The sequence below is a fragment of the Nilaparvata lugens genome, chromosome 2 (genome assembly GCF_014356525.2).
Source record: "Nilaparvata lugens isolate BPH chromosome 2, ASM1435652v1, whole genome shotgun sequence".
In the NCBI taxonomy this organism is placed as follows: domain Eukaryota; kingdom Metazoa; phylum Arthropoda; class Insecta; order Hemiptera; family Delphacidae; genus Nilaparvata; species Nilaparvata lugens.
In genome coordinates, this window is record NC_052505.1 from 24,409,207 (window position 1) to 24,432,619 (window position 23,413).

General features: G+C 35.0%; 2 protein-coding genes across 2 annotated transcripts in view; one reads left to right on the forward strand and one right to left on the reverse strand.

Annotated features, from left to right (window-relative positions):
- LOC111048708 (unconventional myosin-Ie) overlaps positions 1–23,413 on the forward strand; it is a 438,987-nt gene that overhangs the window by 148,759 nt on the left and 266,815 nt on the right. The window lies entirely within an intron of this gene.
- Positions 1–23,413, reverse strand: part of LOC111046078 — a 158,212-nt gene that overhangs the window by 129,567 nt on the left and 5,232 nt on the right. Inside the window, exon 2 of the mRNA XM_022331567.2 lies at positions 10,917–11,102. The gene's annotated coding sequence lies outside the window, so the exon portion shown is untranslated. The remainder of the gene's footprint in view (positions 1–10,916; positions 11,103–23,413) is intronic.

The window sequence follows — 23,413 nt, forward strand, 5'->3', positions numbered from 1 at the left end:
TAATTAGTTGATGTGATTCTAATGTTTCAATTAATATTAACCCTCCATCATTGAACGTTCATTATTGATAGTCATTCTCTTATCAAATTGAATTAGAATTCCAATTGTATCCTAGAAGTTATGAGAACGTTATAGTCTTCACTGTACATGTAGATGAGGTTATAGTTGAAAAATGTGATTCTAGTGTTTCAATTAATATGTATCCATCATTGAAGGTTCATTATTGATAGTCATTCTCTTATCAAATTGAATTGGATTTCCGATTGAATCCTAGAAGTCATGATAATGTTATAGTCTTCAGTGTACATGTAGACTCAAGCTTTATTCAATTTCAATTCACAATACAAAGCACAAGATACATAGACAACATATCTAATAACAGATTTGTGAATATTTTCCCCACATAGACGGATCTGTGTGTGGGGAATGAGTAACAGTACAAGAAGTAGCCTAAAATAAAATAATAATAAGTATAATATATCTATTTATATATATGAAAGATAATAATAATAATACGAAAAAAAATCCTATCAGTAAGCAAGGTCAGAGAAGAAAGATATTGAAGAGAAAGAAAACTATAACTTTCTATGTAGGCTAATGCTTAATAGATTAAAAGAAAAGGCGAAACGAAAGAAGAAAAAATAAAAAGGAAGAAAATCAGCAATAGATGCAGATGTGAAAGATTGTTAGATGGAAATAAATGGTGACAATAGATTTCTCGGTACTGAGAAAGGCAAACAAAAGAGATGATGAAGATCCAAGCTATTCGATCATTATGAATATGACAAAAAAGCAAAATCAGAGACATGGTAACGGTCGTCCAACTGAAACAAAACTTAGTTTTCAGGTCTAAGTCAGCCTAAAGAAAATGTTCCTATCAACCCAACTCTGTATATCTGAGAGTAATGATTTGGTTATATTTCTGTAAACAAAGCCTATTGGTATTTTGTTGATTAAGTAATTACAATAGTACGGAAGTTGATGTCTGCATAATATAGTGAGTTTTGTGAAGTGTATATTGAATCTATTTGTGTTATTTGCTCGAATTTTGTAGGGAGTTGTGTGAGTGGTAAATAAATGGTTATGTTTATTCAAGTACAGAATTACACTTTTAATGTAAGTCTGTCTTAGAGTTGGAACCTTTAATTGTAGGAAAATTTCTCTACTTGAGTAAATTCGAGGTCTTCCCAGGGCCGCTCTAATCATGTGCTTTTGTAAGATAAAAAGCTTTTTCACATGAGAATCGAAAGCAGCACCCCACACCTCTATAATATATTGGAATAATGAATGTGCATATGCGAAATAAATTTTCCTAGTGATATCTATATTTCTGATTCTATTTATTTTGTAGAAGATATGGATCAAATACTTTAACTTCGAGCATAAATATTCTATGTGTTTGTTCCACTTAAGGTGCTGGTCAACTACTATTCCTAAGTATTTCATAGTTTGTACTCTTTCCAGTGTTTTTATCTCCTGTCCCTTATTTACCATGTTTATACAGTTTGCATTCATATTCAAATTCATAGTTATTGGTGGTTGTCCGGTAATATTAGGTGAAAAGGTTATGTATTTTGTTTTTTCAGTATTGAGGGTGAGAACATGATCATTAAGCCATTTCTGAACTATTTTTAAATTATTGTTCGCGTTACTGAACGTTTCCTCCCAGCTACTCCCACTAAAAATGAGTGTTGTATCATCAGCAAATGACAATGTAGTACAATTTCCAAGGTTTAGGTTGAGCATATCATTAACATAGATTAGAAATAAAATCGGTGATAGAACTGATCCTTGAGGCAGTCCAAAATCGGATGTGAATTTAATGTCAGTTCGGCTATTTAAAGTTAGATATTGTTTTCTATTTGATAAGTAGCTTGCAAATAAATTGTTTACGGACCCTCTAATTCCAGATTTATTCAGCTTATCTAGTAGTAATTTGTGTTGGATAGTGTCGAAAGCCTTAGATAAGTCCATAAAGACAGCTAGAGTTTTTTTATTTTTATTGAAGTTGTTGCACACAATTTTATTAAGGTGAATTACTGCATCTTTAGTAGACTTTTTGGCTTGGAAACCATATTGGTTATCACTAATTATATTCTCCTTATCAAGAAAACTCATTAACCTCAATTTTAGAATCTTTTTTAGTATTTGGATAAATTACTTAGTAGGCTGATTGGTCTGTAATTTTCAAGTTTTTTTGGATCGCCGGTTTTAGGTATAGGAATAATCTTTGCTTCTTTAAATTTACTAGAAAAGTATCCATTGCTCAGATGAGGCTACATGTGGTTGATGAGAATTTTAGTCAAGTCTATTTAAGAGAATTTATAGTCAAGTTTTCAAGAGTTAAATGATTGTGAGATCAATTTTAATATTGATTGTGATATTTAAATGAATATTTTGACTGTTGATTCAAGTTTTGTCGAAGAGTTCAGGAGGAATGTCAATATTTTTGGTAATCGTTATTTCATTTTCCAACAGTTACCTTGAAAAGTGGCCATTGCTGCACTGATTACAGAACGCAAAGAATCACTTTTCCGCTCTAGTGCGGGAAAAATTTTTTCTGCACTCCAGATTTGCAACATGGCAACGCAAAATAGTTAGTAGGTTATATGGAGCACCAGTGCAGGAAAATCAAAATGCGGTTGGTAACAGTGACTTTTATTATAATAATAACGATGTACAAGGACATGGACACCGGGTTCAAGGACAGCCACCACATTCAGCACACAGCCGCCCCGCCATTCAAACACTACTACATTATTATTCAATTTGACAATAAATTAAGGTTTTTATTCATAATAAAATTACACAGAAAAACATTTGATGGATTTCAGGCAATTTTACCCATAAGTACCCACTTTTCATATTCAATGGTAACTGTCGGAAAAATTAAATGTGAAATACGTGCGCAAAGATCCTCTGCTGCATTCAAGAAACCGATAAACGTTTCTTTCGGTGCAGCAAACTGTCACTTTGCGCACTAGTTGCACAAATAACTATTTTCCGGTAATTATTTCATTAATGTGAAGAATTCAAATATTTTAGTTTCTCGTTTCTTCAACTCAAAATAATCTGTGTTTTGGAATACTAATTTGCCATTTTGCTATTTGCTAATCACTGCATAACTTCTGGACTTCTTCTGGCATGGCGCTACAGCCCTTAATGAGCCTTGGCCTCTGAAACTATCAACCTCCACACATAATAAGTATCATTATGTTCATATTGAGGATTGAAGTAGTTTTGGGAATGTTCCTGTTGAATATCTCTGTCAATGACAATGAATGAATAAATTAGTTTTAATATTTGTGGAGGATATTGGCATAAGAAATACTGGTACAGTATAATTATGTAAGGATTGAAAGTAGAATTCTGATGATAGAAAGCTGCTGGAGGTGAAAAATCATAGCAAGATAGAAGATGATAAATAATGATTGAATAAAATGTATCTATTTTCCCTAGAGAGAGAAGTTAAGATGCAAGCGGCCAACTTCTACATTCAACCGTAGAGATAAGACAGTTTTTTCTCTTTCATTATTCGCGTATGATTCAACTTTCAAATGACTCATTACAAAAGAGGATAGATGAGTTCTTAACTTATATCAAGAGTAGAGATTATAATATCTGAGAAGACCACGGTGACTTCTAGTGATAGAATGACTAGACTTGTGATAGAATGACGGTGAAGGATAAGAAGTGTGGATAGTGAATGAAGGAATTCGAAGGACATTGAAGGATAAGAGTTAGTTAAAGGTAGGAGGCGGTGGAAGTTGCTAGGGTTAGAGTTGAAGTTAGGTGGAGCCAGTTGAGACGGCATTATCTGCCAGTTTATGTGATGGAGCTCGGTTGCTGGGAGGGGAGTGGGTTGTTTGAGGAGTTTGGGGGGGAAGCAACACACTACGCGCCAATCGATGTTCGGAGTCGACATGAATCCCCCTACACACTTCACTACGACTAGATCGTAAATTCCTTTCAGCTATGGAGATGGACCTGAGGGAAGTGGTAAACGACTGAGGAAAGAGGATATGGAGGGTGTGGAGAAGAAGTAAGAGTGCAGAAAAAGAGAAAAGGAGTTGGATGAGGAGGTCAGGATCAAGAAAGAGTAAGGTTATGGAGTGAAGCAGGACGAAGAAGAAGAACAACAACAAGAAAAAGAAAAAGAAGTAGAAGAAGAAGACGAAGATGATGATGATGAAGAAGAATGAATAGGAGTAAGTTGATCGAGAAACAGTATAAAGAAAGTAAGAGAAGTATGATATGGAATTGAGAGAGAAAGGAGCGTGTGGAAGAAGAATAAAGAGGTTTAGAAGATATCGAGCAAGTGAGAGTAAAGAAGAATAAAAGAAAGGAAAACTACAATAATTATGACTATGAATGAGAATTATTGTGAATAATAATGAATGGATGACGAATAATGGTACAAAGAATGGGATAAGGGCAGTGAGTAGAGAGTATACCTTCTACAATCACTAATTGTAATAATAATTGTATAGCTGAATTGAAAAGAGGAGAATCAGGTCACGATTAACATGAGGGTGAAAAATTTTCGAAAAGAACAGGTGATCATAAGTTGTAAGGTGATGAATGAAGCGATAGATGAAGAGGAATAAGAACTAGAAGTTTCATCGGGCGCTAAAGAAGGAAGTACAGTTGGAGAAGGAGAGAATTAAGGTATAAAGGATAGGTGTTTGAGAGGAGATTGGAGAAGATGGAAAGAGGCTAGGAAGAAGAAGGAGGCTAAGAAGATAGATGGAGATGAAAAATGAGTAGGAAGAAATTTGAGTAGGTTTAGACAAATTGAAACAAAAATCATGAATGATTAGAGGAGATTGGATAAGGATGACGCTAGGAAGAAGAAGGAGGCTAAGAAGATGGAGATGAAGAATGAGTCCGATAATCAGAAAAGGGAAAAGAGGAGAAGTGAAGATTAGATAAAAAATAAGAAACAAAAATCATGAATGGAGAAGAATAGTCCGATAATCAGAATAGGAAAAAGAGGAGAAGTGAAGATTAGATAAAAAATAAAAAACAAAAATCATGAATGATGAGAAAGGAAATTCGAAGAATAGGATGGAAAACAGAAACGAAGGAAGTAAATACAGGGATAGTGAGCAAAATGAAATAGATATAAGGAGAACGGAAAGAGGAAGATGGAGCAGAACAAGAGGATAGAAGAAGAAAAGCTCACCAGCCGGCTTCCTAGATCTTTGTGCAGCACTTAGCTGCTATCTATCCTTCCACCTTCCAGTAATTTGAATTCGATCGTCCCGATTTCCAAGCCAGCACGCTCATCTTCACTTAACTGCCTTCTCATCCTCTTCCTCCTCCTCCTCCTCCTCCTCCTCCTCCTCCTCCACCTCTTCTTCCTCATCCTCCTCCTTGTCCTCCTCCTCTTACTCCCCCCCACCCACACCTTTCTCCTTCTTCCTACTTGGACGTCTGGTGATCCTGTTCCTTATCGTGATCCTTTGCTAAAGCATCCTCCAAAGTCACGAATAAGCTGCAGTGATCCTTGGCCATTTTGAGAGCTGAGCAGTGATTGATGTGGTCATCGTTTATTCATTTGTGCTCCTAACTTCCCCCAACAGCTCACCACCGCAGCAGCTCTTCAATTCTGACCCCAATTGAGAAGAGGCTCATCTTTGGTTTGGCTGCTAACAAGTCTATAAATAGCTGGAGCATCTTATTGAAATGATCTTGGCAATTGAATAGTGGCTGCCTCCATCACGTTCCAAGGAAAATACTCCTCAATATTTCACTGAGAAAAACTAGTTTACAAACGTTTTCTAAGTTGAATGGAAGTCTGGAAAAACAAGAATGATACATGTGAAGCTGGATTCTCACATCATATCAGTCAGTATTGGTGAACGTTTCCGGTACAGTGAAAAAATAATTTCCAAATGTTACTCGCTTGGCCGGACTGAGTGGGAATACTCCCTTTAGTGTTATATTTTGCCTTTGTCTTTAGGCATGGACATATTTTCACTGTGCTGGACACGAACAGTCATACTGATAAGTAGGAATTCTGTTTCAATTTCAATTATTTTTACTTTCCTTGCCCTATTACCATAGGTAAGGAGAGTATTGCTTTCCGAGAAAAATTAAGGTATCCCAATTTCTAAAGTTCTATTCGTTTCAAGGTCCCCTGAGTTCTTAATTTTCTCATATTCGACATTTACATGTTTCCCAATGACGGTAATCAATCACATTCTCTAGTCGAGTGAAATTCTCAAAAATTGGGTTGCTGTTACAACGTTTTAAAGTTTTTGGTTACATTAACATTGAGAATGATGCCTTGCGCACACTACGGCGAATCTCATGACGGTGACGACGACAATTTCGTCCCGTACCGTTGCCGTCATGCGATTCGCAGTGGTGTGCGCAAGGCTTCAAACAGATTTTTTTTTAATTCGACTTCAAAGGATAGATGTGTTGTTAGTCGAAGTGGAAAATATGAGACCATATTCCACTGAATTCTAAGCATTCACTTCAACTGCACCTATTGGTTCTCTACTCAACCAAAATATTCGCATATTAGCATTAGCACAAACCAATTTCACATATATTGATTTCTCTGATGTAATTTCTCTTGTGGATTCTGTCTATTGTTGAAAGTTCATTAAATTCTAATTGAAATGTTTCGACGACAGTGATTTATTACGAAAGTAATGACAGTAGATACTATCATCTTTTGCAAAATATTAGAAGCCAATACAACCAATTCCATTTCCCAGTTGACTTACATTTTTGTAGCAGAAGCCTATTAAATTGTGATTAATTTGATCCTATCAATATTAAACTAGGATATTAAACTAGATTGAAATAAATAAGAAATCGCATTTGTTCAAATGCTAATTAATGAATAATTATTATTAAACGAAAATCCATATTAAATGCTGTAGATCACCCCGAAAACTTCTGCTTCAGCAAATATTGACAACAGAGTTAACAGCTAGATGGAAATTCGATGAGCGCTATTATCGGGCGCTACCCGGTACCGGGTTCAATTCCCGGGCTGTCAAATAATTTTTGTGATAGTAGCACTCATCGTTTTTCCATCTAGCTGTCGTCAATATTTGCAGTAGCAGAAGTCTTCGGGGTGATTTCCAGCATTTAATTAGAATTTTCGTTTTATAATGGTTATTCATTAAATGGCATTTGAACAAATGCGATTTTTTATTTATTTCAATCTAGTTTAATATCCTATTTTGTCAAGAGCTTTGACCAGGATATACCTCTATATTTAATCCTGTTTATTGTATTCCCAGAGATAATTCAAGATACTTCGATTTTAGTTATGGATAATTGATGTTGTATTAGTCCTATCGAGTTCAATTAGTTTCATTCTCTGTTGATACAGTATAATTGCCTGATATGCTGCAGTTTCAGGAGTGGGAACTATCCATATTGAAACAGGAATCCCTCAAAAATCTCAGTAAAATTAAACGGTACGGTATGTCTGATAAATTTCGATAAATTGGATATATCCAATATACTTCCCTGATAATTAAAATATGCCGTGGTCAGATCCACCTCAAACTAAATAATAACATCGCTTCCAATCTAACCAATGCAGACAGTTTGAAGTGGATCTCAGTATGCAGTAGTGGAGTATGTTTGCACTTTATGATGGAATTGATTCGTGGAATTCGAGCACAGTTTTGATGATTGGAACAGGGGATTGCAAAACTAAATTTGAACGCAAAAGTTGATGGGATTCAGGCGGAATCGGATTTCGAGTTTTGCTGGCTCAAAAAACTCGAACCATCACTCAATTAGTATTTTCCAACCGCTTTGAGTCTCAAGTCCCGGGAATCATATAACAGTAATCCAGCTATAATTAAAGGCATAAGCGTTCCAACTCAAAATTAGTTTTGCGTTTGTCATTGCAATTGGCTACTACAGTAGTTTAATGGGAAAATCCTATTGGAAAAAATTGGATGCGATGTGGAGCTTAAATGAGGGTGGATTGGTTGTCAGTTTAATAAAAGGTTTAGAATAAGGAGAGGATGATTGAAAATCAGTGTAATAACGGCTTGGGTAAAGGTAGCCAAAAGGGTTAAATTGTACCAGAACCAAATCAATCACAAATATATTGGTTTAGAGATTATAATATGAAGTTGAATATTGTAATTTCCATGTTTCAACTCTAATATTGAGGATTCAGATTGATAACTATAGATAGTACTGTAACTATAGAACTTGATACTGTAGATAGGTCTGATTAGTTCGGAATATGCTGTGAATAGAGGTTTGTTATTAATAGATAGGTTATAGAATAGATATCTATTCTGATTAATGATGTTGAATATTGCAATCCATTAGTTTTTGTATTAGATATCTCAATAAATACATGTATGATTCCTGTTCACTGTTCTACGTTGATCATACTCGAGTACTAATTCCCTGAAGGCACAATAAACAGGTAGCCTATGGAATGTAATAGGAAATCAGTACATCGGTTTGATCATTATTTGAATTAGATATTATTTGTTGTTGAATATTGAAATTCTGTTTATTTCATCATGTTTAGATTCAAAATTTATTGGTTTACTGTCATGCTAATGTAGTTGAATTCACAAGGATGATCTCTAGTAGATTGGATCTGGGGAATGCAATTTTTTCGTATATCCACGTCAATATTTTGAGGTCATGGATGCATTTCCAGCACAACTTCTTTTACCATACTATTTTTCATTTTATTGTTACATGCTATCAATGACAACATGATATTGTTAAACTATTTCCGGTTAGATTTAATTTCAATAATTAGCCACGTGGGACGTTTAGTTCCTCAAGTTGAATACTGTTTCGCCACAATAAGTTTCTGCCAAGGTGTTTGGTCAGATTCTACGTTATGCGACTCGGTCGATCATTAGGTCGCCGATCAGTAGATGTTTTATGCCTAACCTCAAATTTTCAATATTTTATATAATATTATACAGTAGCAAAAATTATTTCCATTCCTATTCGGCTGTTGTACAATTTGGCCAGGATGCCTGATATTATCTAATCTTTAACTTTATCATCTTTGGCGATATTAGCCTATTATTTCACTTAGACCTATAAATTTTTCAAATAGGAATTTTATTTATCCATCCAAATTTAAATACGTTACAACATCTATTCCTTTCCATCACTATGCCTCAAATATGAAGTTATCTTTGTTCAAAAACAAAGATAATGATTCCAAGCCCATATACAGATCACATTATTTACAATCTATTTTGCAGCTTTCATTCCTCAGTCTTCCCAGTTAACAACTATACAATAATCTTCAACGAAATGCAGTGTCGAGCATTATTACACTTTCGTATCCACCTTACGAATCGATTTTGGGATAAACTAGAATTACTCAAACGGTTTCTTCAATCTCAACTGCCTCCAACACAAAGCAAAAGCAAACAGTTCCAAAAATTAACAAAGAAGTTGCTTAGGAATTTCATCTGAGATAAGTCCGTACGTGTTTGGAGCCTGAACACCTGTATTCATTGCTATGTTTACAGGAAAACTGTATTAATGCGCGCAGCTCCATTCACGAACTTATTTGCTCAACAGGTTGAGTTTGAGATTTGTATTTTGAGACAAGAAAACGGTCACGTGTCTTCTACATAGAGCTATATTTATATCTCACTCTAAGTAAATATATAGGTATGTTGTCTACTGCGGTCTGGTCTTACGACACAAAGAGTTGGACTGTAGGAGCGTGACCAGAGCGAATAATAAAAACGGAAACAGTCGTGACAGAAAGAAGGCAGAAGGAGAAGAAGGGAAGTGCAAGCGAAAAACGGGAAAAGGAAAGTAGATTGACGATTGAGATGAATGAGAGGAATAGGAGAAAATGAATGGAATGAGAGGAGAAAGTAAATGTAACTAGGAAGAGATGAAAGAGAATATAAATCAGTGGAGGTACGACGAAGAAAAAATGAAGAGGAAAGAGAGGAGACACAAAAGAAAATAAGCAATATAAAAACAGTAGAGTGACCAGGAGGAGTTGGGTAATAGGAGGAGAGAAGAAAAAATGGAGAAACCATGCACCAAGATAAGAGGAAAGAGGATAAATATAGTTGAAAGTTAATTAAGAGGATAAGAGAAGTAATAGTTATCAGAAGTTGAATAAAGTATGGGACAATCACTAAATAAAGGAAGAAGTATGAATACGACTAAGAGGATGGGATAGACGATGAGAGAGGATAATTAAGTGTAGAATCAAATGAAATGTCAAGGAACAGAAATAGGAATGAAAACTGAATGTTGACACTTTGGAAGAAGTTGGAGAGATGCACATCAGGATGAACCTAGGAAATTGCAGGGTCTGAACAGAGGGAGGAAAGGAGAGTAAACAATGAATAAAGTAGAAATGGATCAAGCAGAGGAAACGTAAGAAGAATTAAGGGTAAATGAACTGCGAAAGCAACTTGAGAAATTGAGTTCAGAGTTTAGAGATTGAGAGTTTGGAGTTAGGGAAATGAGTAAATCAGCAGAGGTCAGTTTCAGAAAGGTGGTCGAGAAGAGTAGAAAGGAAAAGAGTTAAATATGATAGAATTAGAATAGAAGAAAGAGAGAGAAGGAGAAGAAGAGAAAAATAATACCTAGAAAAGAAAGAACACATGCGGAAGAAGAAGATGATAAAGGAGAAAAAAGACAAAAATAAGAAAATGGTGATGAAGAAGAAGAGAAGAAGAAGATGAGTAAGTGGTGGTGGTGGAGGAGAAGGAGGAGGAGGAGGAAGAAGAAAAAGAAAGAGAAGGAAAATTAAGCAGTAGATTAAAATAATAAAAACAACAAAGAAGAAGAAGAAGATGAGGAAGATGGCGATAGAGCAGCACAAAAAGAAGAAAGGAAATCAAAGAACTTTACTGTACAGTATTACACAATCTGGCACATGCGCAGTGAATGCAGTGTTGAGCTCCACTTACCTTGTTCAAGTCTGTCTGAGTTACGTGGTCCAAGTGGAAATCTGCAACGGTTCTCTTTCTATCTGCTTTTTGGATAAACTGCAGTGCGCTCTCACTCACAACTCATGTTGTCTCTGTCTAGCGTGGCATCACGCTCTGGTCATGCTATCAACGTCCTTGGCCTTGTCTCTCACTCGCTCTCTGTCTCTGAAAGCGAATTAACGGGTAATTGAGTTATTCTGATGAATGTCAAGATGTACAGTAGAAGATGGTTGCTTTCATTCATATTTATGAGTGTAGTTCTTGCTATGTCTTTGTGATATTCAGATTAGAATCTTCTGATGAGTAATTAAAGTGCTAAGTAGTCAACCTTTTTCTACTTTTATCCATTTGTTTGTAGATTATTAATGTATATGGCCGTAGTTGAGTGGTTTGGTTGCTGGATTTGTAAACCAGAGGCCGGGGTTCGAAGCCCGGCCCGACAAGATATTTAATTTTTCTCGGGCTGCTCCCGTGTTTCGGATGCATACTTCAAATCGTCGGTCTCGGCTGTGCAAAGGCTAAAAATAAACTTTCTACTCGTGATATTTTTCAAAGTTTTTTGATCTGTATATCATCAAGCTATCAAAATGAAAAAGTTTTCTCAGGTAAACATTTTTTTCTGATCATTACTTTTTGAGATATGACCGCCTAAAGTTTAAATTTTTGGGACAGAACATTACAAATTCGGTAAGAGATAAATCCATGAGATTAAGAGGATAGATTCTTCATGGTATTATTGATCTAGTAAAACAAAAATTTTCTGAAAATATCAATTTTAAAGATAGTTATTCAATTTACTAAAAATAACCAAAAATAACTTTTAGTTGTTTGGTATATAACTTTTAGTTGTTATTTTTGGTAAATTGAATAACTTTTTCAAAAATTGATATTTTCAGAAAATTTTTGTCTTACTAGATCAACAATACCATGAAGAATCCATCCTCTTAATCTCATGGATTTATCTCTTACTGAATTTGAAATGTTCTGTCTCGAAAATTCAAACTTTAGGCGCTCATATCTCAAAAAGTAATGATCCGGAAAAAAATGTTTTCCTGAGAAAAGTTTTTCATTTTGATAGCTTGATGATATACAAATCGAAAAACTTATCACGAGTAGAAAGTTTATTTTTAGTCTTTGCACAGCCTTAAATCATATCAGAGGCCCTGAAAGCGATCAGGTGCGACCTGAAAAGTGACCCTGACACCAGACCTGAGCCAGCCAGGTTACTCGATATTATCAGTGTAAGTGAAAATGTCAAGATTAATGAAAACCCCATCAATTCATTACTGGAACCACAATTTGGTTGGTGCAATATAAACAAATGTTGAGAGTACATTATTTTCAATGAAACGTTTTCAATGTATGCAAGTTGGCAGGCTGTGAAAAGCAATTTGCAATAAAAAAAGCACGAATAATGTTCGGATCTTAATTCTATTCAACAGTGTATGCATCACAGTTGAGGGATTAAAGGAAAATGGAAAAAGCAGCCAGCGATAATTGAATGAAGCTTTCCTTTACTTTCCGGCCATTAGGTTTACTACCACTGTTGCTAACGTTCGCTATTCATCATTACAAATTTGTTCACAACAAGTTGCAAAACTTGCTTCACGTAACATTTTGCAAAAAATCGTTATCACCAAGTTGAATTGCATGATTTATTTAGAATGTTGTGTTATACGACAGTATACCACTGCTATAGTATATCGTAGTTCACGGCTACTTGTAACATTTCTGGAACACCGCATGTTGCAGTGATATTTCAACATTATGTTACAGCAGCTTCAAATTCCTTTGTAGAAATATTTCTCTATTTTAGTAGATGCAAGTATTTCATCATACATTTTCATGTTTGATTTCATAAAAGTTGTTTCATATGAAAGATCTTCACAGACGTACTTTATTTATTCTTAGTCATTTTCATGTTCTGTTTGAAAGAAAATGTTGAAAAACATGTTTGTCTCGATACATCTTGAATATTGCAACCCATATCTGAAACAAGATGTATTAGTGCATGTTTCACTAAACATGTAGCATCAGACATCAACTTCTTTAGCAGAATTGTATCAGTCTTGAATATAAATTATACGGAACGAGTTCCACGTAAGATATTGCTACCCATGTTGGAGAGAACATTTTGCACAGCATGTTTCATGCAACATCAAACCCAGAACACTATTTTATGTTACAAGTTACAATTCATCCTTCCTGCAACATGTGGCACCAACCTCTACTGCAAAATATTCTATCATGTTCTGATTGAATAAAAATGTTGCGAGCAAGTTAGTAGTAATGGATTCGGAATTTCATCGGAGCTGTAGCCCTTTTCCGCGTTTGGATTAGGCAGAGCGGTTAACGTTGTACTGAACTTCAAAGGGTTCGACTCCTCCCGATTCCATCCACTAATTTGCTTGCTGAAAATGCTGCTTTTCATTCGCAAAAAAACATTAATTGATACAAAGAAAATCCATAAATACTCGTGGGCGGTCCATGTTTTTCCCCACTTTAAGCGCATTAGAATGAAAGCTCTTTTTTCGAAAAGTAAACAAACCTTGCATGAATGTCGAATTCCATCAGGCTTGTTAGTTTTGAAATGCTGTGGAATTTTCAACTACAAAAGCAATGTTTAGTCAAACAATGTTTGACGTTTGATCAAATAATTTACTCAACGCCTACCCAAAATACTCGTATTTCAATCAGGTGACTTGAAACTGAAATACTGCAATTATCTCTTACAAAAAAGTTGACAAAATTAATTGAACGAGCCTTAGCGAGTTCTTACTTTCTGGACTCAAGGCCAGAATCGTTGTCCGTGTGTGTCTGTCCGTATTGTTGAAATTAAGTATCAAAATCATGTATCAGATGAACACTTTCCCATTTGAAAAATTATGTTGGATTCAAAATTAAACTGGATTTATATGACGGATCCAAGATGGCGGACAAATATTTTGAAGCGACAGGAAAGTAGTTTTTTAATTTGAATTGGATCTCCATGAAACCTTCTGTCAAATTATCCTTGTTAAATGAATATTAAGTTTCCATAATTTCCATCAATTATGTATAATCATGCGTTGCAGATTTCAAAGATCAATACAACTGTTCATGAGCGAGTTCTCCAATCCAGGGGTATTAAGTAATCCTCCTTCTAAGGATTGGAATACCAATAAAAATTGTATTACCAATATTATACTACCAATAATAATTGATATACCAATTGGAATACCAATAATATATCACTATTCTCTTCATTTGACAATAATTTATGAATTTGTCAAAGTTTTATAGTTATTTGTGCAACTAGTGCGCAATGTGACAGTTTGCTGCACCGAAAGAAACGTTTACGCCCGAGCCGTAGGCGAGGGCGGAATGGTTTGTTGAGTGCAGCAGAGGAACTTTGCGCACGTATTTTACATTAAGTTTTTCCTACAGTTACCATTGAATATGAAAAGTGGGTAATTATGGGTAAAATTGCCTGAAATGCATCAAATGTAAATCTGTGTAATTTTATTATTAATAAATAAAATAGAATGTAGTATGTGTGTTTGAATGGCGGCTGTGTGGTGTGTGGGTGGTGGCTGTCATCCACTGTGCCTGTCCACCAGATTAAGAATCTTATAACGTGCACCACCACACTATAGTTACCAACTTAATTTTGATTTTGCTGCACTGGTGCTCCATATAACCCACCAACTATTTTGCGTTGCCATGTTGCAAATCTGGAGTGCAGGAAAAAATTTTCCCGCACTAGAGCGGAAAAGTGATTCTTTGCGTTCTGTAATCAGTGCAGCAATGGCCACTTTTCAACGTAACTGTAGGAAAACATAATTATGATACTTCTTCTGCATCTAGATAATGATGCAGAATAATGATAATGTACCCTCCATGCCTCCATATTTGGCGAAGTTTTCAGACTTTCAAATGAAGCTCTCTTCCAATATATTTTTGGAGGAGTTTCAGGTATCGTGAAGGTAGCTCACAAAAATATTTAAATTACCTTCTCCATTGTTTGGAGAGTTTTTTACAATACTACAATTAGGTAATTAAAATTTTAATGAGTATTACGAAACCTAGCTGATAATCAACTTTACATAAATCGGTATATCCTCCCAGATTCAAGAAGTACCAATTCGTTAGTATGGGCTATAATTGAAGAACATCCATTATTTGTTTTTGTAACTGTAAAAAACCCGTACGCAATAAAAATAAATAACAAATTCTACTTCCAAAAGTTTTTTCATTTGCTGTTATCAAACAATAGGAGTGGGAGGACCTGGTCATGAAGATGAGCCACATTCAAACATGAATAAATTAATCTTTCAAGGCATACTGGACAATGGGTTTTGCCGAGAGAACAATACTGATGTACTGATGAATAATTTTAGAACATCTCTTCTATTCAAAAATCCTTCCACTCGTATACTCAGCAAATAACAACACGCTCATTAACGAACTCGTTTGCAAAAAATGGGGAATATTTGAACATCTTATAAATATGGAAGCATGTAGTGAGAACAATAATAGACCGACTTTTGAATAGCAGATTAAGAATTTGAAAACTGATCCTGATTAAATCTAGATAAACAAACTATTATTATACTATAATTATAATTTAAAAAAATATTATTCAAGGGTTAATATTTGTATATTAAATAATTTTTTGTCGTGTATTGTATTTGGTAACATAATAGTTGGTGATATCAGATAATCCTTGTGTCCAGATAATCCGCGAGGGCGGAATGGTTTGTTGAGTGCAGCAGAGGAACTTAATAGAATAGAATAAATGCAGCAGAGGAATAAAATAGAATGTAGTATGTGTGTTTGAATGGCGGGGGGGGGGGCTGTGTGCTGTCAACCACTGTTTTCCACCACCTCAAGATTCTTATAACGTGCACCACAGTCACTGTTACCAACTTAATTTTGATTTTGCTGCACTGGTGCTCCATATAACCTACTAACTATTTTGCGTTGCCATGTTGCAAATCTGGAGTGCAGGAAAAATTTTTCCCGCACTAGAGCGGAAAAGACAGTGATTCTTTGCGTTCTGAAATCAGTGCAGCAATGGCCACTTTTCAACGTAACTGTAGGAAAACTTTCATTATGGATGTAATTCTGGCAAGTTCAAATACTGTAATAGACCCCATGATCATGAACAAAGCTTCATAAAGTATGTGATTCTGATGAGTTCAAAATACTGTAATAGACCTCATGATTTTGAACAAAATATCATCATGGATATAATTCTGACTAGATTGTTTAATAGTTACGAGATTTCTAATATTATATCAAAGTCCAACATACTGAAATAGTTGCAAGGTGCGTGCTATAACAAAGTCTCTTCACAATACCTTCCAATCATTTGGATCAAAGAGCAGGCCGAAGATGTAGGTGTGCACTTGAAGGGTACTTCAGTGTTACTTGCAGGGATTGTTGCATATTCATTGCGCCGTAATTAGGCGTTTGAAGCGAGTTCAAGTTACAAGGGCACGAAGATGAATGATTAATTATTGTTGCAATCAGAGCGTTCACTCAATTTACAATGCAAGTTGGAATAACAATATTCTATAGTGAGGTTCACTGCCATCTGTCAGCTTTAGTAGAATGGGAAGCAGGTTTGAGAAATGCTGACATTTCAAAGTGGATCCCACAGAGGTTGAAGTTGAGTGGTTCGCGTCGTTTGAGGAAAGTTTGCATAATTAATCGATGACTCTATAGTCAGATTCACTTAAAACTGTCAGAATTGGTTGCCTGGGAGGCGGTGGTGTTATAATATTAGGAACGCTGATAGTGTCAAGTGATTTTCACTATACCAAGTTTGTGTGCAGAACAGCAGGAGGTTGGTTGCAATAACTTTAAATATCTAATTGATTGTCGAACGAAACCATCAAAGGGATCGTCAGAGGTTGATGGATGTGTATCAACTGGAAACTACCTCTCAACTGTTGTAATAATGATTAGTATCATATAATGACGTTGAAAAGAGTGTGTTCCCTGCCTCCAATTAATGTTCAAAGTATAGTGAAACTTGAACAGTCCATGATTTCCTTGTTGTGATGACGTTCTAGAAATCACAATGGCCGATCCTGTTGAAACTATTTGGAGTTTCTGCTCGTTCTCGTACCCTGGTAATAATTCTTTATTCTTAATTATTCAAATAAGCCTTGTTCCTTGGTAATAATTATTTATTCAAATAAAGAGCAATTACAAAATTGTTTTCTAATTTCTTATTTGCGTTCCTGTGTGGGGAACTGGGATATTCGAATATATAATGTAATATATTAAAATATTCAGTAATCCACTGTATTATTGTTGAATGAAAAAGACTAAGAAATTGTCAAAATCCACAGATTTTCAGAAAAATCTGTGGTTTTTGACAATTGCTTAGTCTTTTTTCCATTCAATATGAATAATTACCACAATATCAACTTCTCAACTACACAAAAAGTGTATTATTGTTATCGGGTGCATCCATCTGGTTTCCTCAACTTTCTTGTAGCATCCTCGATTGATATAATTTATCACAATTCTCATAGCTGTTAATACATCCCATACATTCTGTGGGATACATGCCATATTGTAATTGAATGAATGGACTCTTTCAGACCACTAAAGACTAAATAAACATAGTCTCTAATCTATGGTACTACCTACAAAAACAAAACTCATTGTAACAAGTAGCATCCCTGTTACTTGTATTATACTCACTATTGTTGTTCTTTTGTGCATCATATTTTGTAGACTTTATTCTTGTTTTATGATGAATTTATAACATTGTAAAATGTAAGGCAAAATAAAGAATAGGATTTGAAAAACATTTTGTCTCAACTACAAAAATTCACGGTACTAGTCGAATACAGTCATATCTATATCTAGTACACACTCTAAAGCAGATTCTCTACATTTCCACATTCTACCGACAAAATCGTATGAAGTATCAACTCTCTCGAACCCTGTTCATCTTTCCTCATCCATAATTTAATTATCCTCGTCCTGGGAACCTCACACATATCCTCTACTTTTATTATTTATGGATAAAGTTGAGCTCGACATTCAATTCAACCCCAGCTGAATTCCGCGCCCAGCTGCAGCAGAATTCCAGCTTAGATTCAGCTGAATTCAGATATGGTGAGATTTGATTTGAACTGTCAGCATTCCTTATAAAGGCGCCATGATTCGTCATTCAAACAATTCTGACATTTCGAATTGAATCTTCACTGTATCGTAACTCACATACACAATTTGTAGATTCCACGTATCTGCAATTTGAAAGAGGACTTTGTAGAGTGGTTGGAGAGTAGATTTTCCGGCGGAGTTTTCGAAAAATGAAGTAGTAATCGAGCGTGACGATAGATAGCGACACTGTCACCGGCCGCCATTTTATGAATAAGAGAAATGCAAAATTAATGTCCGGCCACGCACCGGTGCTTGGCGAAATAAATGCTGCAGAATTGATGAACGCAATCCGGAAAATTGTGAATTTCCCCGAGTCCGGAAAATGTTTGTTCAGAGTTTTACGGCAGAAGCGCGCGGCGGATTTAGTGTATTTGGAAATTTGAATTCAGAATTATTTATGTTGTCACGCTCGAGTGGGTAACAGACTGAAGCGGTGGAGTTTTCAATTTGTTAAGTCTGCTGTGCTTACATATTTATAGATTATGCAGATTTTTGTTGTTGATTGTTGCTCATTTAGAGCTGGTTTTGATGGTTTTCCATTGTAACATTTAGTGCAGGTTACACTTATTTGTTGTAACTGCTTGCACTATTTATTTCAGAAAGTTTTACTTATAGAAGGCTACATAAGAGTAATTGAAATTTCTAAATAATTTGTCTACTATCTCGAATGTGAATGTGTTTCATCTCAGAATTGACTACTGTCATTCATATGAGATGTCTTCAGTTATTAGAAATAATCATTTACCATAGAATGATGATTTGACTCTGTTGAATTGAATTAATAGTTTCACTCAAACAATTGGAAAGGGTCGTTGAACAAATAATCCCTATTCATCCAGCTCTAGTGGATAGGCTTCGATCAGAGAAATAAATTAGATTATAGAAGCTCAATCTTCGAAATCTAATCATTGAAAATAATCAATATTAGAAACGAAAAATACTGGTCCCTTACGACCTCATCACTATTCCTCCCGTATTTTTGTTTTTGTTGATATTAATATAAAATAGCGTGACCAATGTCATGGGCTAACATTAGAATGATTGAAAAGATGTGCCAGTTCGGTAATGACTAGGGACACATTTATCTTGCAGAATTTATCACTCGGAATAATAGAAAATAGTATGCCATTTCATTTACAATTCAATGCCGAATTCATCACTCACGATGAAACAGTTTTATCTTGATCACAAAGTATATCACTCATGAGAGCTTCATTATTAATAAATTTGTGGTTGAAGTGATTCAACTCCATTATTCAATTAGGGCGAAGGTCCTTTCCCATTCCTACAAAACATTAGAACATTTCAAGTCATTCACGTTGCATCATATAACCTCTTAGTTAATTATCATTATCTCAATCAAATTATCTTTTGTTCCTAACTTCATTTAATAGTTACATGCTCGCAGATAGATTTTCCATTAACTTTCACTACAGTAGCAATTGGCGTCAATCCTGGGGGGGGGGACGAGTCAATATTTTATTTTATAGGCCATGTCCCCCGGAAAAATTTATTAAATATTTAAATTATGGTTGGTAATCAAAACAAACAATACAACTAATGCTTTTTCTATTGTAAATAATTATTTGTATTTAGTAAAACTTGAAACTATTAACTCAGAATTTTATTTATTTACCCACTAATTTACCGAAAAAGAGGATTTAAAACAGATTTGAAGAAAAATACGCTTCAAAAACCACAATTTCCATGAGCTATTTTTCAAAAAAATCTTTGTTGGGTGGCACCCACACACCCCCCAGTACTTCCCCCCAATGTCAAACAGCAATCTACGCCAATGACATTAGGCTTGTAGTTCATGTATTTGTTCAAGTTTTTCGCTTATGGGAACCTTGCCATTATTGTTTAGTGTAATAACAAAATAGTAGAATTTACGAAATAAAAATATATTTCTCGGGAATGTTGAGGTTTCTAGTCTGAAAAGTTGTTATTCTTGGAACAAATTCATTCATATTCATTTGTTAATGACTCAAACACAAGAAGATTGGGAATGAATAAACAGACTCATAGTCCTTTCTTTACTACAGTAGTATATTATGAAATGGGACACTACTTCTACTTCTATAAGAAGCTCCAAACTTCAAATTCACAATGATAGTGATTCAGGGCACCATAGATCAATAAATCTAAAATCTACACCTTAAAAGGAATGTGACTCATAGCGCCACGGAGCTCTAAATTTGAAATTTCTGCTCTAGAAGGCTCGTGATTCACGATCGGACGAAAGTTACGCAATTATTGAGAACTTAGGCCTGCGGTATATGCTGCTTGTTCTTCTTTAGATGGCTGCAGCAACCGCCGTCTGCCCAATAATAACCGAAATAACCGAATAATAACCTAAGAGGCCAATCATGTGGTATTGGATTCACTTCTGGGAAGTAATATTGCCTCTTACTGCCGCAAGAATTCATTGGCTGCCTCTTGAATATTCAATCCTTGGTTTGCGCTCACTAAACTCACAAAACGGGCAACTACTCTGTTTCTGAACGCCAACTAAACTCACTTTGAGGGGTCCAAAATTTGATCTTTCGCTTCTCATTATCACGGTTTCTATTGTGCATTTTTTATTCTTCTTAATCATCATCATCATCTTCTTCTTCTTCTTCTTCTCCTTCTTCTTCTTTTCCTTCTTCTTCTGCGTAATCTATCTCACTATTTTTGTATTTGTTTATCTTTTTTTCGTTCTCCCTTTTGTACCTTTCCTTCTCACCCTTCTCATTCAATTCCTTCCTCTTTCCATTTTTTCTTATAGACTCATGTACCTTGTATACTGTGATTATTTCGAATCTTGACAGTTCAACAGTTCTAACGATCTCTTTTGATCTAAAAAATATTTAATGCTGAATAAATGTCAACTCAATTAAATCTAAAATTTGAATTTTTTTTCTACTTTAAATGTAAAATCAGACTTTTATTATTTTTTTCACAATGCAGATTGGGGTTTTTCGCATAAACTTCCATAATTCCTTATTTCACTTTTACATTTTCATACATGTCAAGTCGACAAATAAATAAATAATCATAGGTCTAAAAATGCTTTCTTACAGTGTTCAATCACTACCTCCGTAAACAAAGCCATAGTGCATGACAGGTGGTTGATGGTAACGTAAGGACAGGTAGGGCTCCTACACCAATAGAAACACTAGCTGATATACAGATCAGCTGAAATCAACAAATTTTTATTGGTGTAGGAGCAATACCTACTATTACTAAGTAATAGTAGGTATTGGTAGGAGCCCTATCTGTGCTGACGTCACCAGAATGCACTATTGCTTTGTTTACGGAGGTAGTGGTTCAATATGTATGATATTGCACAAAAGTTTGTACTTTTCAAACATTTTTACGACAAAGATTAGTACTTTTCAATGTACCTTCTTGTTTCTTCTGTGATAAGGTTTTGTAAACTCAGCTATATTCATCCTTGAATGTCTGTCGCTCTCTACAACGACTCGAATACAGTTTACAGAGTTCGGTTGTTACAATTTACAAGAGTTTACTTATTTCGATAGCCTAAACAACTCGAATAGTCCAGCACTTTCATGTAGGATGTCCCTTGTCCGCTACAGTTAGATGCACTTTAAACTGTCAGCATTGGTTTAAAGAAAAGCACTCATGTTATTTATTAGTAATGCTGAAAGTTAGAAGTGAATCTCATTATAGTTTTTACTATATCGGTTTATTGTATAGTTTCTCATTATAGCTCCAATTCATTGTCCTTTGAACATGTCTATTGCGAAAATGCAACTCTTGTAGTCTTTCCATCAAGGCTCACAAAGTATATTTTTCTCAATTGAATTCAGAACACAAAGTCTGGTAAACTTATCAGTAGTTATAGTCTTCTCATTGAGGCTATCAGCATACTAATGGGTTAAGTGGAAGAGGTGGCTATTATTGCCTCAATTTCGCCCACATCACTTTTTATATTGTTAAGTGTAAATAAAAAGGCATTTATCTATCTATCATACTATTTACTGTATAGTCTCTATGTAGGTTCTACATCGGGGCTAGCGAATAGAACTACTATTCTCCCGAATTGAATTCTGGATACATGTCTGGTAAAGGTTCAGAAGTTATGAGTAGTCTTCTCATTGAGGATATCATTATATTACTTATTGTAGTCTTTACATCGGGGCTAGGGAATAGCTTACAACTAACTATTTTTCCGAATTGAATTCAGAATACATGTCTGGTGAACTTGTCGTCAGTTACAAGTGTCACACAAACATGCAGCAGCTGTCATGTGACTTGTACGGCTGTCACTTGACTGACAATAAACTGCAACGCATTACAGCTAGTGATGGTGGGAGGGGGTAAATTGAGGGGGTCAGTAGTGTTCCTAGTGCGGGGGTCTTTGTTAAGGGGAGGGAAGGGTTTAGTTACATGTAGGGCCACAAATGGTGTGACACACACACACACACATATACAAACACACACATCACATTGTGGCTACATCAATTATTCGGTATTTAATTAAGCGAAACGTAGACAAGTGGCAGACAAGTGAGACAGTGAGCCTGCTGCCCTGGCAACGCGATGCTTAGTGACCCCTCCACCACTGATGGATTGCCTTATGTAATTTGCTGAATGCTTTTAAAATAATCATATCTATTATTGGACATGATAGATATACTTTGGACAACATTAAATTTTTATTCAAATTTTGGAGAGAAATGGTACAGGCTCAGCCTAGCTTTTCCTCCATGGCCATAATTATAGTGTTTTGTACAATAATTGAAAATTGAATAAAATATGTAGAATTTATATTTTTTAATTCAATTCATTCATTTCACAGACGAACATTATACAAAATAAGAAACAAAAAATATAAACATTTTAAATAGGATCGAACAACCCTAGCCGTAAGCCCGAGTGAGGCTTTTTAGTGATTATTCTAAATTATTTTAGTTTTTTATATTATTTTTGCATGAACAAATAATATGCATACTGTGTATTGAACCACTGCTGACAGTTTCAAGTGAAGTTCAGTGTAGTAAATTTATTCGTTTAAATGGAGTAAGAGGGAATAAAATAATTTACATTAGTTTGAATTGAATCTAATTATATTCTCTCCGAATGTAATAAATGAACGGGTATTGTCGTAAATTTATAAAATTTACCTCGAGTCATTTACAAATTTGCGTCTCTGTTATAAGCGCCTTTTATTTTATTATAGTTATTATATCAAGGGCTGAAATAATAATTCTAGTGATGAGGCTCGAGCTCGTAACTGCTATTTTGGATACAGACATAATTGTCAATAGATGAGATAGCGAAGGAAAGATAGTTGAATT